We start from the raw sequence: 6,398 nt of genomic DNA on the forward strand, positions 1-6,398 counted from the left end.
GGCAGGAGCAGGACTGGGTTATACAGCCACACTTCTGCCGCAGATCTTGTAAGAGCCCTGACAGGACCTGCCTGATGATAATGTGTCCTATAGAGCGGGTCCTGGTACCAGACTGCCCTGTACATATTCACCACTAGCTGGGAACCAGTTACTTACAAGGTCTAGTTTCGGATGTGTTTCCAAGATCTGTAGTTATCAGCATTTTATCCTTAAGGCCGAGTTATAATATCACTGTAACACTCTCGCCTTGTACTTGTATACCTGCCCTGTGTGCTGCACAAAATTATATAACAAAGTGTGTGTACACAGATATCTATCTCCTGAATGGTATTACTGCTAGATCTCCTGTACATAGAAATATGAGGTTCTTAGCGCACATTTTGAGCAAATTGTGCGAGCCCATCTGCCAACGTCAAGGCGACCTCTTCGGATGGGTCCCTACACTAACACTACACTAACTTAGTAACTGGGACTAGTTTTTTGTATTATTATTACCACCATTTTTACTATTTATTATTATTGCAATAATGCAATTAATTGTAACTGTTATAACACTAATTAAAAAAATTTAATTCAATTTTTTTTATTATACTTGTGATTCTAATAATGGTATTACTAAAATCCCTATGCCTAAAGCTGTTGATCCAGAAGTAGGCAAAAACCCCAGGACACCTAACGCCAATTTATTTCATAGGGGAAAAAATTCCTTCTTGACCCCTGGAAAAGGCGAACAGTCCTAGGACCCTGGATCAAAACTAATAATGTTATTACAAGTTATATAATATTACGCTAATTATTGTACTACTGGAGTTATTTTAATTTGTTTTTATAAATCTAACTATTTGATATGGTTATTATTAACATTGTGCTATCTTATTACAGTATTATTCTTCTTTCCTATCACTACTAATACTGCCCTATACCTACAGTGTTGATCCAGAAGAAGGCAAAAACCCCAGGACACCTTCAGCCAATTTGTGTTACAGGGGAAAAATTCCTTCTTGACCCTGAGAAAAGACTATCAGTCCTAGAACCCTGGATCAAACCTAATTATGTTACTAGTTATGTAATTACTATTACTGTACTAAATGTACTACTACAGTTTTTAATATAAATTTTTTTTTATATATTTTGTCTTATGTCCTGCTTTCTTATTAAAGTACTACTCTAACTTTTCTATAACTATTTAATATTACAGTATTGATTGAACTACGTCTATAACTATTTTTATTTACTTTGTTCTTTCTATAGATATAAGTAGTTTATATTATTATCCTGCTATCTTATTACAGTATTATTCTTCTTTCCTATTACTACTAATACTACCTTATACCTACAGTGTTGATCCAAAAGAAGGCAAAAACCTCAGGACACCTTCAGCCAATTTGTGTCACAGCGGAAAAATTCCTTCTTGACCCCGAGAAAAGGCGATCAGTCCTAGAACCCTGGATCACACTGTTATTCTACCTACTACTATTACTACTGTTATTTTATTACTTTCTTACTATTATCACTAGTATTAATACTCAAATGACACTAATAATGATATACTACCACTAGATTACTACTATCCTGCGATTATTACTTTGGTGGATTTCTACTTACCAGCCGGTATTGCCGTATGATGTTATCGGCAGAGAGGTCCCAGCAGGATGGTCCACATGATGTTCCTCTTTCCTCTCAAATACCGGTTGATGTAATGGCGGATGTTGTTCTGCTTCTTCCTTTATGTTGTAGGATCTCCTCTTCTGTCCTCTTCTGTCCTCTTCTGTCCTCTTCTGTCCTCTTCTCAGGAAACGTAACCAGACATTAGGAGCAATCCTCAACTGACAGAGCGCCATTACTGACCTCATCCCGCTAAGTAAAAGTGTTTTTCCTGTTTTACACAGAATGCAGACTACTGTGCAGCAACGTATACTCCCGAGGGGCCGCAGGAAACTGGAGTGAATAATGTCCTCCTCTTCCTTTGGATTACGCTTATGCCGTGTTCTCACTGGTGCTATTGGCTTCCATTGGAGATTTAAGCTTTTTGGTATTTTTGATGCTGTATAGTTAGTCACAAAGTTACCTGAGACGTAATAAATAGCATTAAAGCTGCAGTAATTTTTTTATGTAGACTGCTCAAAAAATAAAGGGAACACTTAAACAACAGAATATAACTCCAAGTAAATCAAACTTCTGTGAAATCAAACTGTCCACTTAGGAAAGAACACTGATTGACAATCAATTCCACATGCTGTTGTGCAAATGGAATAGACAATAGATGGAAATTATTGGCAATTATCAAGACACCCTCAATAAAGGAGTGGTTCTGCAGGTGGGGACCACAGACCACATCTCAGTACCAGTGCTTTCTGGCTGATGTTTTGGTCACTTTTGAATGTTGGTTGTGCTTTCACACTCGTGGTAGCATGAGACGGACTCTACAACCCACAGAAGTTGCTCAGGTAGTGCAGCTCATCCAGGATGGCTCATCAGTGAGAGCTGTGGCAACGAGGTTTGCTGTGTCTCAGCGTAGTGTCCAGAGGCTGGAGACACTACCAGGAGACAGGCCAGTACACCAGGAGACATGGAGGGGGCCTTAGGAGGGCAATAACCCAGCAGCAGGACTGCTACCTCTGCCTATGTGCAAGGAGGAACAGGAGGAGCACTGCCAGAGCCCTGCAAAATGACCTCCAGCAGGCCACAAATGATCCTCCTTAAGACTGTCAGAAGGAGCTCACTGATAGATTCTCAGTTAGCTAATTTTGCAGCCAGGAATAGACAGTGCAGCACAGATGCTTCAGAAGGCAACATTTTTAATGAAACTCAATTACAGAAATCAATTTTAGCCCCAAATACTTGCATTAAAGTAAAAAAAAACAAATGGCCCCAAATCTGGACAACCGCTTTAACCCCTTAATAACATCTGACGTACTAATACGCGTCTGTGCCCTGGGACTTAAGAGCCAGACCCGTATTAGTACGTCATCGCGATCGCGTGCGCACACAGGCTGTGCGGGCGCGATCGCCGCCGGATGTCAGCTGATTGTCACAGCTGACACCCGGTACTATGTGCAGGGAGCGGTCACGCACCGCTCCCAGCACATTAACCCCCGCGATGCTGCGATCGAAGTCGATCGAAGTCGATCGCGGCATTGCGGGGGCAAGGGGAGGTGATCGGCGATACTCACCTCCTCTTACGGCTTCCAGCGCAGTCTGCAAAGGCTTCCCGGGTGTTGCCATGACGACCCGATGTCGTCATGACAACATCCGGGTCACCAGAGAGCAGGAAGATTGCTTGGACATGCGCAGTGCATCTCCAAGCAATCTTCACACTGTGCACTTCTGACAGCCTTCATGGCATAGGGATGGTGCTCCATTCCTGTGCCATGCAGGCGATCAGAAAAAAAAAAGTGAAAGTCCCAGAGTGGGACAAAGTAATAAAGTGTATAAACTGTGTGAAAGTGGAAAAAAAAAAAAAAAAAATGTGCAAAAATATTATAAAAAAATATAAAAAATAATACACCAAAAATAAAAATATAATGTACCCATCAATAAATATTATTATAAAAAAAATAAAAAAAAACAATAAAAGTACACATATTTGGTATCGCCGCGTCCGGAACAACCTGACCTATAAAACTGTCCCACTAGTTAACCCCTTCAGTGAACACGGTAAAAAAAAAAAAAAAAAAAAACAAGCAAAAAACAATGCTTTATCACCATACCGCCAAACAAAAAGTGGAATAACACGCGATCAAAAAGACGCATATAAATAAAAATGATACCGCTGAAAACGTCATCTCGTCCCGCAAAAAACAAGCCGCCATATAGCTCTATCAGCCGAAAAATAAAAAAGTTATAGCTCTCAGAATAAAGCGATACTAAAAAATATTTTTTTCTATAAAATAGCTTTTATTGTGTATAAGCGCCAAAACATAGAAAAATGATACAAATGTGGTACCGCTGTAAAAGTACTGACCCGAAGAGTAAAGCTGCCTCATCAATTTTACCACACGCGGAACAGAATAAAAAAAAAAAAAAAAAACAATTCCTGAATTGTTGGTTTTTGTTTATTCTGCCTCCCAAAAATCGGAATAGAAAGCGATCAAAAAATGTCACGTGCCTGAAAATGGCACCAATAACAACGTCAAGTCATCCCGCAAAAAACGAGCTGTCACATGACTGTCTGCCAAAATCTGGAAAAATTATAAAATGATATCCGCTAACAAATTGTCGGCTCAAATTGTTAGCGGATATCATGTTGCATTTGGAGAGTCCCTGTGTGCCCAAACATTGGAGCTCCTCCACAAGTGACCCCATTTTGGAAACTAGACCCCCCAAGGCACCTATCTAGATGCATAGTGAGCACTTGGAACCCCTAGGTGCTTCACAAATTAATTCGTAAAAATGAAAAAGTGTTTTTTTTTTCACTTTTTCATTATTACGAATCAATTTGTGAAGCACCTGGGGGTTCCAAGTGCTCACTATGCATCTAGAAAGGTGCCTTGGGGGGTCTAGTTTCCAAAATGGGGTCACTTGTGGGGGAGCTCCAAAGTTTGGGCACAGAGGGGCTCTCCAAACGCAATGTGGCGTCCGCTAACAATTTGAGCCGATTTTCCATTCAATTTGTTAGCGGATACCATGTTGCATTTAGAGAGTCCCTGTGTGCCCAAACATTGGAGCTCCCCCACAAGTGACCCCATTTTGGAAACTAGACCCCCCAAGGCACCTATCTAGATGCATAGTGAGCACTTGGAACCCCTAGGTGCTTCACAAATTGATTCATAAAAATGAAAAAGTGTTTTTTTTTTCACTTTTTCATTGTTACGAATCAATTTGTGAAGCACCTGGGGGTTCCAAGTGCTCACTATGCATCTAGATAGGTGCCTTGGGGGGTCTAGTTTCCAAAATGGGGTCACTTGTGGGGGAGCTCCAATGTTTGGGCACACAGCAGCTCTCCAAACGCAACATGGTGTCGCTAACAATTTGAGCCAATTTTGCGTTAAATTTGTTAGCGGACACCATGTTGCATTTAGAGAGCCGCTGTGTGCCCAAATATTGGAGCTCCCCCACAAGTGACCCCATTTTGGAAACTAGACCACCCAAGGCACCTATCTAGATGCATAGTGAGCACTTGGAACCCTCAGGTGCTTCACAAATTGATTCATACAAATGAAAAAGTGTTTTTTTTTTCACTTTTTCATTGTTATGAATCAATTTGTGAAGCACCTGGGGGTTCCAAGTGCTCACTATGCATCTAGATAGGTGCCTTGGGGGGTCTAGTTTCCAAAATGGGGTCACTTGTGGGGGAGCTCCAATGTTTGGGCACACAGGGACTCTCTAAATGCAACATGGTGTCCTCTAACAAATTTAACGGAAAATCGGCTCAAATTGTTAGCGACACCATGTTGCGTTTGGAGAGCCGCTGTGTGCCCAAACATTGGAGCTCCCCCACAAGTGACCCCATTTTGGAAACTAGACCCCCCAAGGCACCTATCTAGATGCATTGTGAGCACTTGGAACCCTCAGGTGCTTCACAAATTGATTCATAAAAATGAAAAAGTGTTTTTTTTTTTTCACTTTTTCATTGTTACGAATCAATTTGTGAAGCACCTGGGGGTTCCAAGTGCTCACTATGCATCTAGAAAGGTGCCTTGGGGGGTCTAGTTTCCAAAATGGGGTCACTTGTGGGGGAGCTCCAAAGTTTGGGCACACATGGGCTCTCCAAACACAACATGGCGCCCGCTAATTATTCAAGCAAATTTTACAATCAAAAAGTCAAATGGCGCTCCTTCCCTTCCGAGCCCTGCCGTGCGCCCAAACAGTATTTTTTCCCCAAATATTGGGTATCTGCGTGCCCAGGGGAAATTGCACAACAAATTTTGGGGTCCATTTTTTCTTGTTACCCCTGTGAAAATAAAAAAAATTGAGTCTAAAGTAACATTTTTGTGAAAAAAGTTAAATGTTCATTTTTTTCTTCCACATTCAAAAAATTCCTGTGAAGCACCTGAAGGGTTAATAAAGTTCTTGAATGTGGTTTTGAGCACCTTGAGGGGTGCAGTTTTTAGAATGGTGTCACTTTTGGGTATTTTCTGTCATAAAGACCTCTCAAAGTGACTTCAAATGTGATGTGGACCCTAAAAAAATGGTTTTGTAAATTTTGTTGGAAAAATGAGAAATCGCTGGTCAACTTTTAACCCTTATAGCTCCCTAACAAAAAAAAATTTTGGTTCCAAAATTGTGGTGATGTAAAGTAGACATGTGGGAAATGTTATTTATTAACTCTTTTGTGTGACATATCGCTCTGATTTCAGGGCTTAAAAATTCAAATTTTGAAAATTGCAAAATTTTCAAAATTTTCGCCAAATTTCCGTTTTTTTCACAAATAAACGCAAGTGATATCGAAGAAATTT

Source organism: Phyllobates terribilis, unplaced genomic scaffold (assembly GCF_046119375.1).
Source record: "Phyllobates terribilis strain yellow unplaced genomic scaffold, ASM4611937v1 Scaffold_254__1_contigs__length_2825407, whole genome shotgun sequence".
Taxonomy (NCBI): domain Eukaryota; kingdom Metazoa; phylum Chordata; class Amphibia; order Anura; family Dendrobatidae; genus Phyllobates; species Phyllobates terribilis.